This window comes from Arachis ipaensis, chromosome B4 (assembly GCF_059453495.1).
Source record: "Arachis ipaensis isolate K30076 ecotype BB chromosome B4, ASM5945349v1, whole genome shotgun sequence".
NCBI lineage: Eukaryota > Viridiplantae > Streptophyta > Magnoliopsida > Fabales > Fabaceae > Arachis > Arachis ipaensis.
In genome coordinates, this window is record NC_142439.1 from 54,729,346 (window position 1) to 54,743,052 (window position 13,707).

General features: G+C 39.0%; 1 non-coding gene across 1 annotated transcript; it reads right to left on the bottom strand.

Annotated features, from left to right (window-relative positions):
- Positions 1–449: 449 nt before the first annotated feature.
- On the bottom strand, positions 450–558 carry LOC148567627 (small nucleolar RNA R71). The gene has a single exon (XR_015882642.1). It is a non-coding gene; the product is annotated as a small nucleolar RNA R71 (small nucleolar RNA).
- Positions 559–13,707: the final 13,149 nt, after the last annotated feature.

Below are 13,707 nucleotides of genomic sequence, written 5' to 3' on the forward strand. Positions count from 1 at the left end.
AAGACGTCTGCAACAAGCTCAGAGCAAAGTCGTAAGGAATCTTACAGGAGCTCTAGAACCCAGATAATGGGGGTGACGCAAGAAAGGTCTTAGGATCTTACACTGTACCCAATTCTGATTTTTATGGGTGCAGCATCTCCATTCTTGCCATTGATGCAAACAACTTTGAGTTGAAACCTCAACTGGTCACTCTAGTACAATAGAACTGCCAATTTCATGGACTTCCACAGAAAGATCCAAACAAATTTATATCTGCCTTCCTACAGATATATGACACTGTCAAGACTAATGGAGCAAATCCAGAAGTTTACAAGCTCATGCCCTTCCCTTTTGCAGTAAGAGACAGAGTAAGGATATGGCTGGATTCTCAGCCTAAAGAGAACCTAGATACATGGGAGAAGGTGGTCAATGGATTCTTGACCAAGTTCATTCCACCTCAGAAGCTGAGCAAGCTCAGAGTGGAGGTACAAACCTTTAGACAGAAAGAGGGAGAATCCCTTTATGAAGGTTGGAAAAGATACAAGAAACTGATCAGGAGATGCCCTCCTGACATGATTTTAGATTAGACCATGCTAGACATATTCTATGATGGCCTATCTGAGGCGTCCAAGATGTCTTTGGACCACTCTGTAGGTGGATCCCTCCACTTCGAGAAGATGCTTGAAGAGGCGCATGAGCTTATTGACATGGTTGCCAACAACCAGCATATGTACACTTCTGAAAGGAACCCTGTGAGCAATGGGGTTACTCAGAAGAGAGGCGTCCTAGAAGTAGGCACCTTAGATACCATCTTAGCTCATAACAAGATGATGTTCCAGCAAATCAACATGATCACTCAACACTTGAGTGGGGTACAAAGCTCAGAAGCTTAGTGTCCAGAGACAGCTTATGAGATAGACGCAGGTGATAATGCTTGGACCACCATGGAGGAGGTGAACTACATGGGAAACCCCTCCAAAATCTCCAACAATAATCCCTGTTCTCAGGGATGGAGGAACCACCCTAACTTAGGGTGGAGAGATCAACAAAAGCCTCAACAAGGCTTCAATACCAATCAGGATGGAATGAACTAGAACAGGTTCGGCAGTAGACCCTATGAACCATCTCAGCAACAATTAGAGATACCCAGGCGGAGCCTCTCTAACTTGGCTGCCATAGTCTTTAACCTCTCTAAGACCACGTATAGTTTCATGGCTAAAACTAGGTCTTCCATTCAGAACTTGGAGATACAAGTTGGTCAGCTGAGCAAGAGGATCCCAAAGATCTCTTCTAATACTCTTCCAAGAAACACATAGATAAATCCAAGGGAAGAGTGCAAGGCCCTCATGGTGGAGGTTGTGACCGAACCTAAAGAGAGCCTGCTATTGAGGAGTTCAGGGAAATCAGAGCTCATGAGGAGACTGATAATGTCACCTTGCATGCCCCTTTGTTGGGAGAGGAACCTAAAGAATAATCTTCCTCTGATGAGGATGAGGAGTCTAAGGAAGATCAAATTGCACGGTTCCTGGCAATCCTCAGAAAGATTGATGAGAGGATATTTTATATGCTTTTTGGTATTATTTTCATATAGTTTTCATTATGTTTTGTTTAAGTTTTATTAAGTTTTCACAGGTTTTAGTGCAAAATTCATATTTTTCGATTCTACATTAAGTTTATGTGTTTTATGGTGATTTCAAGTATTTTCTGGCTGAAATTGAGGAGCTTGAGCAAAAGTCTGATTTAGAGACAGAGAAAGGACTGCAGATGCTGTCAGGATCTGACCTCCGTGAACTCAAAGGAGCTTTTTTGGAGATACAGAAATCCAAATGGTGCAATCTCAACGGCTATGGAAAGTTAATATATAGGGCTTTCCAGAAATATGTAACAGTCCATATATTGCTTTGTAAATAAAGGCCCAAAACTGGCATTCAACACCAGCCACCAGCTCCATTCCTGGCGTCCAACGCCCACAGGGGAGAAGCTGGCATCCAACGCCCAAAAGGGAGTCCCAAGCCAGCGTTCAACGCCTCTAAGGAGTACTAGCTCATGGAGACACCCTTGGCTTAGCCCAAACACTCACCAAGTTTGCCCGGAAAGTGGATTTTCACACTAGAAGACTAGTTTATCTTATTTCTATATTTCTTAGTTAGCAGATTAGCATATATAGGAAGAGATCACCCTTGTTTAAGAACTGTTGATCTTCTTCCTCCCCCATTTTATTTTCAAACACTATTATGTACAATATGAGTCATTAACCTCCTAAGGTTAAGGTTAGGAGCTTTGCTGAGTTTCATGGATTAATAATATTACTGTTCTAGTTCAATATGTCTGATTCTATTCTCTTATGCATTCTCGTTCTTCATCTCATGAATTGAGGGTGACCCGTGACAATCACCCTTGTTCTACATAGGTTCCGTGCGAGTCCTGACCCGGATAGCATTGAATCATAGCTAGAGACTGCATCGTGGATTCCAATAGAGTACTTGGACAACTTTGGATACGTGACGTGAAATCCCGTTAACTGTGGGTAAGTGAGGTCTCTATGGCACTAAGGCTAGAGTCTGAGAAGTAGCGTTCCCTGATCCGGAAGGTCTACCTTGTCTGTGGCACCTTGAGTAGGATCATGAAGGCGAGTAGGTTGCTTAGGGCTTCATCTTCTCCTATAGTGAGAAACCTAGAGGTGTCTTGATGAGAGGACATGAGTCACTTTCAACATGGTGGATTGCTGCAGTGGAGGAGGTTAACTTGATGAGAGGACATGAGTTAATCACTTACGGATGCCATTGAAGGAATCAGAAAGTTATTGAAGTAGACAGTAAGAAAAGTTTATCCGGAAAGACAAAGCATCTCCGAAACCTCAATCGGTCTCATACCATTGATTTCACACCTATCCAGTAACGTTTATTTATTTATCTATTTTATATGTTTTTCATGACAAACTATAATTTCTATCCGCCTAACTAAGATCTGCAAGGTAACCACTGCTTGCTTAAACCAAGAATCTCCGTGGGATTGACCCTCACTCACCTGAGGTATTACTTGGACGACCTAATATACTTGACAAACTACCGAATTATCTTGTTTCTTAGATTAGGTACTCTTTACTTTTGTTTTGAGTATTTTTTTTCTTTTCAAAAATTTTTCAAAACCTTCTCTTTTCTTTATTAATCTTTGTCTTTTCTTTGAGTCTTTTGCCAAAAATTTCAAAAATAGTGTCTTTTGTTTTAGTCTAGTGTCTGTTCTTAAGTGTGGTGTCCTTTAAAATTTTTGAATTGTTCTTTCTTGGTATTCAAGTCGTTCTTGTTTCTTTTCTTGTTTTGATCTTAAAATTTTTAAGTTTGGTGTCTTTTGGTGTTTGTCTTCTTAATTTTCGAAAATTTTGTGTCTTTTGATCTAAAAAATTTAAGTTTGGTGTCTTTTGGTTGTTTTTCTCTTTCTTCATTAATTTAAAAAAAAATCAAAAAAATTTTCGAAAATTTCAACAAAATTTCAAATCATTATCTTGTCTTAATTTCAAATTTCAAATTTCAAATCTTATCTTTTTTTAATTCTTTTCAAATCTTTTCTTTTAATTTGATTCTTTCGTATCTTATGTTTCTTTTAAATTTTAAAATTCAAAACTTTTTCAAATCTTTATCTTATCTTTTTATCTTGCTTTTAAATTTTAAATCATTATCTTATCTTATCTTAGTTTTAAATTTTCAAATGAAGTCTTTTCAAAAATCAAATCCTTTTCAAATCTCTATCTTATCTTGTTTCAATTTCAAAATTCAAAATCAAATCTTTTTAAAAATCTTTTCAATTTTATCTTATCTCTTTTAATTTTTAAAGTAAAATCTTTTTCAAATTTCCTATCTTATCTTATTTTCAAATCTTTCTTAATTAGTTTCTTGTTTTCTCTTTCTTCTTTTTCAAAATTTCCTAACTAATTCCTCTCTCTTCTATTTTCGAAAACTTCTCATCTCTTTCTCTCTCTTCTTTTTTGAAAATCATCCTTTAATTTTCAAATCTTTTTAGTTAATTAGATTTTAATTTCCTATTTAATATTAAATAAAATAAAAAGAAAATATTTTAATTCTAGTTTCTTTTTTTACTTTTTAATTTTTGAATTCTTTACCCCCTCTATTCAAATTCTTCATCTCATTCCTCTATCTTCATTCTTCTTTCTTTTTCACATCTCACAGGGAGTTCTCTATCCTTTGGAATATAGCCCCCATTCTTCTTCTTTCTTGTTTATAAGCAAGAACAGAGATAAAGAACCTCTCTTCGATCCTGATCCTAAACCTGAGAAGACCCTAAGGAAATGTTTACAACAAGCTAAAGCACAACACTCCGAAGGAAACCTCACAGAACTTTTTGAACAAGAAACTGAAAATACAAACATGGCATCCGAACAGAACAATGTAGGAGACACAAGAAAGGTTCTTGGTGACTTCATTGCACCAACTTCTAACCCCTATGGAAGAAGTATATCCATACCTGCCATTGGAGCAAATAACTTTGAGCTTAAGCCTCAGTTAGTCTCTCTAATGCAACAGAATTGCAAGTTCCATGGACTTTCACTGGAAGACCCACATCAGTTCCTATCTAAATTCTTGCAAATCTGTGATACTGTTAAGACCAATGGAGTAGATCCTAAGGTCTACACACTTATGCTTTTCCCCTTTGCTGTTAGAGACAAAGCTAGGATATAGTTAGATTCTCAACCGAAGAAAAGCCTAGACTCTTGGGAAAATTTGGTCAATATTTTCTTGGCCAAGTTCTTTCCACCTTAGAAAATGAGCAAGCTCAGGGTGGAAGTTCAAACTTTCAGACAAAAAAAGGTGAATCCCTCTATGAAGCTTGGAAAAGATACAAGCAACTGATCAGGAAGTGTCCTCCTGACATGTTCTCAGAATGTTCTATCCTAGGAATCTTCTATGATGGTCTATTTGAGATGTCCAAAATGTCATTGGACCATTCTGCTGGTGGATCACTCCACTTGAAGAAAATGCCTGAAGAGGCATAGGAACGCATTGAAATGGTTGCAAACAACCAATTCATGTACACTTCTGAGAGAAACCCTGTGAACAATGGGGTAGTTCAGAAGAAAGGAGTCCTGAAAGTTGACACTTTGAATGCCATATTAGCTTAGAACAAGATCTTGACCCAATAGATCAATATGATCTCTCAACACTTAGTTGGAGTGCAAGCTACAGCTGGCAGCACTCAAGACAACTCCTATGATTGATATGCCTATGATCCAGATCAACCCATGATGGAAGATGTGAATTACATGGGAGAACCCTATGGAAACACCTACTACTCCTCATGGAGAAATCACCCTAACGTTTCTTGGAAGGATAAACAGAAGCCTCAGCAAGGCTTCAATAATAATCAAGGTGGAAGAACCCAGAATTGGTTCAACAATAGACCACCATTCCCATCTTCTCAGCAACAGATGGAAACTTCTAAGCAGAGTCTTTCTGACTTAGCAACCATAGTCACTGAACTCTCTAAGACCACTAACAGTTTCATAATAGAAACTAGATCCTCCATCAACAATCTGGAGGTACAAGTTAGTCAATTGAGCAAGAGAATCCCTGAGACCCCTCCTAACACTCTTCCTAGTAACACTGAGGTTAACCCAAGAGAAGAGTGCAAGGCCATCACTGTAGAAGTAGAGGCTGAATTTAAAGGGGATAATCTGGCATTGAACGCCAGTAAGGAAGTTCTTACTGGGTGTTCAACGCCCAAGGGTGAGCCATCTTTGGCGTTGATCGCCAGTAAGGAGGTCCTTACTAGGTGTTCAATGCCCAACAAGCCACCATCACTGGCATTGAACGCCAGTAAGGAGGTCCTTACTGGGCATTCAATGCCCAAAAAGCCACCATTACTGCCATTTGACGCCATTAAAGAGGTCCTTACTGGGCATTCAATGCCCAAGGCAGCACAAAAGCTGGCGTTGAATGCCAGTGAAGGTATTCAAGCTGGGTGTTCAACTCCTAAAGAAACACAAGTCCTAGCATTGAATGCCACAATAGGAGTAGTTGGGTGCCCTAAGCCCATTGTGAACTCTCTTATTGAAGGACTGATGGAACCAAAGGTTCATGAGGAGCCCATTGAATTTCCCATGAATGCTTGGTTAAAAATTTTAGAACCTGAAGAGTATTCATCCTCTGATGAGGAAGAAGAAACCAGGGAAGTGTAAGTTGCTCGGTACCTGGGAGTCTTCACGAAGCTGAATGCCAAGATGTTTGGCATAGGGCCATTGGAGGAAGAACCTCCAGTGCTTACCAAGGAACTCAATACCTTGGTTCAACAGAAACTACCTCAGAAGCTGCTGGATCCCAAACGCTTCTTAATTCCTTGCACCATAGGCACCATTACCTTTGAGAAGGCTCTGTGTCCTAGGATCAAGCATAAACCTCATGCCACTCTCTGTAATGAAGAAGTTCAGAATCTTTGAAGTACAAGCTGCAAGAATCTCATTAGAGATGACAGACAAGTCAATGAAAAAGGCTTATGGTCTAGTCGAGGATGTCTTAGTAAAGGTTGAGAACCTTTACATCCATGCATATTTCATAATCTTGGATACTGGGGAGGAGGAGGATGAATCCATCATCCTCGGAAGACCCTTCTTAGCAACTGCCAATGCCATCATTGATGTGGAAAAGGGAGAGATGATTCTACAGTTATGGGATGACCACATCTTGTACAAGATGCCTAACCCTAACTCTCCCTCTGACAAAAGAGAGACAGTTGTGCAACACATAATGTTCCAACCCTCTCTCTTAGTGCAAATTTATACAGAGCCCCCAGACACCAATTTTAAGTTTGGTGTTGGGCAGCCATTATCAAGCACTGAGAACAAAGGTACTAAGAAGAAAGTTCCTAAAGGCTAGAGGGACAAGAAAGTCCCCAATGAAGGCCTCTAACCTGGCATGAGAGTTGTCTTCACAGACAACACAGTCATCCCACACACAGTGAACAGGATCCTGTCTCTGGAACATGTGGAGCTTATTTATGAGAGCACAGACAAGAAGTTCACTGTAAGGGACAAAATTTTGAGCACCTATCCATGTGCATAAGGAGCTAACCGTCTAGCTAGGGACGTTAAAGAAGCGCTCGTTGGGAGGCAACTGATAAGCGGATAGTTTATACGATTTTTGACATCATTTTCATATAGTTTTTATTAAGTTTTTATAAGTTTTAGTGTTAATTTCACATTTTTGGACTTTACTTCGAGTTTTTTTATTTTTGAATAATTTCAGGTATTTTCTGGCTGAAATTGAGGAACTGGAGAAAAAGTCTGATTTAAAGACAGAGAAAGCACTGCAGATGCTGTCCAGATCTGACCTACTTGCACTTGGAAGAGCTTTGCTGGAGCTATAGGAGTCCAAATGGACCGTTCTCAACAGCTATAGAAAGCTGACTTCTAGAGCTTTCCATCAATGGTAATAGTCCATACTTTGCTTTAGATTAGTAGGCCCAAAATTGGCATCCAACGCCAGCCTCCTGTCCCCTTCCAGGTGTCAAGCGCCCAAAGAGTAGAGACCAGCGCCCAAACACTCACCAAGTGTCCCCAGAAGTGGATTCTTACACTAAAAAGACCGTTTTACCCTTACTAGTCATTTGTTTAGTATTTAAGGGATTAGATTTATGTTATTCGAACCTTTAATCAGCTTTTTATGAAATTTACACGTTTTACATTGTATTTCCTTTTAGTATGAGTTTCTAAGCCTCCTAGGTTGAGGGAAGGAGCCCTGCCGAGTCCTGTGAATTAATAAAAGTATTACTGTTTCTTCTTCGATCCGTATTTGATTTAATTCTAAGTTGTATACTCGTTCTTCAACATAGTGAATAGGATGATCAGTGACAATCATCTCTGTTCATCATACTTAGGTTCATGTGAATATGTGGCTGGAAAGCATGAACCGCCAGCTTGATTATACATCTCTTAGACGGCTAATCCATGACTTCGTTGGGGATTTCTCGAGACACCAGTTCAGCCGATTTCCGGGGAAATTAGGGTCTCTGTGGTAGAGGCTAGATTCCAAAGAAGCATCATTCTTTGATCTGGAAGATTCGACCTTGTCTGTGGCATTTTGAGTAGGATCGCCAAGAGAATGAACTGCTAGAGCTTCACCCTCCGTCAAGTTGGATGACCACGGGCAATAGCATTTGATCTGAAGCAGAAGAGATTAATAACCACGGGCAATGGTATTAATCACATACAGCCTGCCATAGAAGAGATCACTCACAAGCAAAGGAGACAGTAATACCAGAGTTAATTCAGAAAGACAAAGCGACTCCAATCCTCAACTATATTCCTATTATTGATTTCCCTTAAATCAATCCAACTGACTTCATTCCAATTTACAAATACAAATTATGAATAGTTTTCCCTTTTCATAAAACACAACCTTTTGATTCGCTTGAGTAAGACCTGCAAGATAACCATAGCTTGCTTCAAACCACAATCTTCGTGGGATCGACCCTGACTCGCTCAGATATTACTTGGACGACCCAGTGCACTTGCTGGTATAGCTGTACCTCTGTGGGGATTCGTGCACCAAGTTTTTGGCACCGTTGCAGGGGATTGTTCTAGTTTGGACAAACTGACGGATTGTCTTGCTCCCTAGATCAGATAATTTTTATTTTATTTAAGTCTTTTATTTTTATTTTCTTCCTCTCTTCTTTTAAAAATTTTAAAAACTTTTTCAAAAATATTTTTCTTTTCTTTGTTTAATCTTTGTTCTTGGTTTGAGTCTTACCTGTTCTTGTTTTTCAATTCCAAAAATTTTAAAACTTTTTTCCAAAAACCTTTTCAAAAAGTTTAGTTTCAAGAATCCTTAGCTTTTTGTTTGAGTCTTTTGTTTATGTTGTTGGTTAAATTTTCGAAAATCTTTGAGTCTTTTTGTTTGAGTCTTGTTTTAATCTTTAAGTTTGGTGTCTTCTTTTTTTTTCTTTATATTTTTCAAAAATTTGTGTTTAGTTTTCTAAAAATTTTAAGTTTGGTGTTCTTTGTGTGTTCTTGTGTTCTTTAAATTTCTTGAGTCTTGTTCTTTGTGTTCTTGTTAGTTTTCAAAGTGTTCTTGTGTTTTCTTTTTGGTTTTGATATTAAAATTTTTATGTTTAGTGTTCCTTTGTGTTTTCCCTCAAAATTTTCGAAAATAAGGAGCATTAGATCTAAAAATTTTAAGTTTTGTGTCCTTTACTTGTTTTTCTCTTTCTTCATTAAATTCAAAAATAAAAAAATATCTTTCTATTTTTATTTAACTTAATTTTTGAAAATTAACATTAAAAATTCATATTTCAATTTTAAATTTTTATGTTGTCTTAGTCTTCAAGTTTTCAAAAATCAAATCTTTTCAAAATTAAAAATCTTATCTTTTTCAAATTTTATCTTATCTTTTTCAATTTTCTAATTTAAGAATTCAAATTTCAAATTTTAAAATTTAATCTTTTTCAAAATAGAATTTCAAAATCTTTTTCAAATTTTATCTTATCTTTTTCAAATCTTTTTCGAATCTTTTTTGTTTCTTTTCTTATATTTTCTAATTTCAATTTTTAAAAATCAAATCTTTCTCAAATCTTTTTAATTTTTCATCTTGTCTTTTCTTATCTTTTTAATTTCAAATTCTAATTTCAATTCTTATCTTATCTCTTATCTTATTTTAAAATTCAAATCTTTCTTAATTAATTACTTCTCTTCTCTCTCTTCTTTTTCAAAACTTCGTAACTAACTCTTCTCTCTTAATTTTCGAAAATTCTATTCATCTTCTCTCTCTTCTATTTTCAAAAAATCACTAACAAATTTTCAATTCTTTTTAAATTATTAACTAAATTTTTGAAATTAATTAACAAATAAAATAAAAACAAAAATGTTTTAATTGTTAATTATCTTTTCTATTTATACTTCTTCTTCTATTCACTTATATTCATCTTCCATCTTCACTCTTCTATCTTCTTCTTCCTTCTTCACATCTTACTGGGAGTCTTCTATAAACAAATTAGGCATAGAAGCTTCCTTTCTCTCTTTTCTTCTTTTCTTGTTAATGACCAAGAATAGGGATAAAGAACCCCTCTTTGATCTTGATCCTGAACCTTAAAAGACTCTGAAGAAAAGCTTGCAAGATGCTAGAGCACAACACTCCAGAAGAAACCTTTCAGAAAATTTTGAACAAGAAAGGAATGACATGGCTGAACCTGAAGGAGATGCCAGAAAAGTTCTTGGTGACTTCACCATGCCTACTTCTGACTTTAATGGTAGAAGTATCTCTGTACCTGCCATTGGAGCTAACAATCTTGAGCTTAAGACTCAGTTAGTCTCTCTTCTGCAACAGAACTGCAAGTTCCATGGACTTCCAATGGAAAATCCACATAAGTTCTTGACTGAACTCTTGCAGATCTGTGATATTGTTAAGACCAATGGAGTAAATCCTGAAGTCTACAAACTTATGCTCTTTCCTTTTGTTGTAAGAGACAGAGCTAAGTTATGGTTAGATTCTCAACCTAGAGAGAGTCTCAACTCTTGGGAAAAGCTGGTTAATGCTTTTCTAGCTAAATTCTTTCCCCCTCAAAAGATGAGTAAGATTAGAGTGGAAGTTCAAACATTCAGACAAAGAGAAGGTGAATCCCTCTATGAAGCTTGGGAAAGATACAAGCAACTGATCAAGAGATGTCCTCCTGACATGCTCTCAGAATGGTCTATCATAGGCGTGTTTTTGATGGTCTATCTGAGATATCCAAGATATCATTGGATAGTTCTGCAGGTGGATCACTCTACATAAAGAAAACACCTGCAGAAGCTAGAGAACTCGTTGAGATGGTTGCAAACAACCAGTTCAAGTACACTTCTAAAAGAAATCCTGTAAAGCATGGGACCTCTCAGAGGAAAGAAGTTCTTGAAGTTGATACTCTGAATGCCATACTGGCTCAGAACAAGATCTTGACCCAATAGGTCAATATGATCTCCCAGCATCTGACTGGAATGCAAACTGCAGCTGGCAGTAGTCAGGAAGCTTCTTCTGAAACAGAAGCCTATGATCCTGATCAACCCACCATGGAGGAGGTGAATTACATGGGAGAATCCTATAGAAACACCTACAATCCTTTATGGAGGAACCATCCTAACCTCTCATGGAAGGATCAACAGAAACCTCAGCAAGGTTTCAATAACAATCAAGGTGGAAGGAACCAGAATAGGTTCAACAATAGACCACTATTCCCATCTTCTCAAGGGAATATGGAAACCTCTAAACAGAGCCTCTCTGACTTAGTTACTTTGGTTTCCAGCCTCTCTAAGACCACTCATAGTTTTATAAATGAAACAAGGTCCTCCATTAGAAATTTGGAGGTACAGGTTGGTCAATTGAATAAGAGGATCCCTGAGACTCCTTCTGACACTATTCCCAATAACACTGAGGTGAATCCAAGAGAAGAGTGCAAGGCCATAACCATGGAGGTAGAGGCCGAATCTGGAGAGAATGGGCTGGCATTGAACGCCAATGAAGGACATATCACTGGGCGTTCAACGCCCAATTTGGCAGCAAGCCTGGTGCTGAACGCCAATAAGGAGCCCCCCACTGGGCGTTCAACGCCCATCATGGCAGCAGAGATGGCATTGAACGCCAGACAGGGAGCACTGGCTGGGCGTTCAACGTCCAAACATGCAGGCACTCTGGCGCTGAACGCCAGTGAGGAACACCTCATTGGGAATTCAACGCCCAACCAGGTAGGCATTCTGGCACTGAATGCCAGTGAGGAACCCCTCACTGGGCGTTCAGCGCCCACACACCCAGGGAAGCTGGCATTGAACGCCAGCAAGGTCATCCCTGCTGGGCGTTCAACGCCCAAATTGCTAAAGGGACTGGCGTTTAACGCCAGTAAGGGTGCACAGCAAGGGCATTCAATGCCCCATAAGTTAAAAGAGCTGGCGTTAAACGCCAGTGAAAGCATACCTTCTGAGTGCTCAAAACCCACTCAAGAACCCTCTATCCCAAAACTAAAGGAAGCCAAAGCTCACATAAAGACCATAGAGGTTCCTTTGAATGCACTTCTCCAGTGCATGACTTTTGATGAATACTCACCCTTTGATGAGGATGAAAACACTAGGGAAGAGCAAGTTTCTCGGTATCTAGGAGCTCTTATGAAGCTGAATGCCAAATTATTTAGTACAAAGCCTTTGGAGGAAGAACCTCCACTGCTTACCAAAGAACTCCATGCTTTGGTTCAGTAGAGGCTACCTCAAAAACTTCCAGATCCTGGATGCTTTCTGATTCCTTGCATCATAGACACTGTGACCTTTGAGAAGGCTCTGTGTAACTTAGGGTCAAGCATAAATCTCATGCCATTCTCTGTAATAGAGAAGCTGAGCATCCTTGAGGTACAAGCTGTAAACATCACACTAGAGATGGCAGACAAGACAATGAAGAAGCCTTATGGCTTAGTAGAGGATGTCTTGGTGAAGGTTGAAACCACTACATCCCTGCAAACTTCAAAGTCTAGGATATTGGAGAGGGTGAGGATGACTCTGTCATCCTTGGAAGACCTTTCCTAGCTACTACCAATGCTATCATTGATGTGGCTAAGGGAGAACTGACACTGACACTGCAAATAGGGAGGATCACATCTTGTTCAAGATGCCTCATCCTAACTCTCCCTCTAATAAAAGAGAGATAATTGTGCAACACCTAGTGTTCCAACCCTCTCTTTTTATGCAGAGCTTTGCAGAGCCCCCAAACATCAATTCTAAATTTGGTGTTACGCAGCCACCAACAAGCTCTAAGCACAAAGGTACTAAGAAGAAAGTACCTAAAAGTTGGAGGGACAAGAAAGTCCCAACAGAAGGCCTCTCACCTGGCATGGGAGTTGTCTTCACTATGAAGCCAGTCTTACCCCCATACAGTGAGTCGTATCCTGTCTTTAGAGCATGTGGAGCTCATTCATGAGAAGACAGGAAGAAAGTTCACTATAAGGGGTGAATCTCTGAGTCCATACTCACCTCCGTAAGGAGCTAACTATCAAGCTAATGATGTTAACGAAGTACTTGTTGGGAGGCAACCCAACCTTAATTAATTATTTTTGTTTTCTTTTTTTATTTTTCTTTGAATTATAATTTAGGGTCATGATCATATGCAACAGTCAGAACAAAAGCAGAAATGTTAAAGCAGAGAAAACAGAACACTCTGGATGGAGTGTTGTTAAAAGTTGAACGCCAGCCAGGGTATCCCTGCTGGGCGTTCAACGCCCCAAATGGGCAGCATTGCTGGCGTTGAACACCAGCCAGGGAGCATCCCCTAGGTGTTCAAACGCCAGTGCAGAAAAGTAGGGAATTTGGATTCCCTAGCCTCTCAGGACCAGTGAGTCCCACAGCATCTTCACTTACCCCACTTACTTTCACACTTCCCCTTACACACTTCCCTAGAAACCCTAGCCCAATCACCACCATACTACTTCTCCACAACCATCATAACTCCCACCAACCCTCACCCAATTCAAAATCAAATTTCCCACCCAAAATCCCACCCATGACCAAACCTTACCTACCCCCTTTCTATAAATACCCCTCTTCATACCCCTTCATACACACACCTCTCATACACCGCAAAACACCCCACGGCCAAGCCCTCTCTTTCCCTCTATCTTCCTCTATTTTCTTCTTCTTCTACCCCATTCTTCTCTTTTCTTTATTTTTGCTCGAGGACGAGCAAAGTTTTAAGTATAGTGTTGGAAAAGTATAGC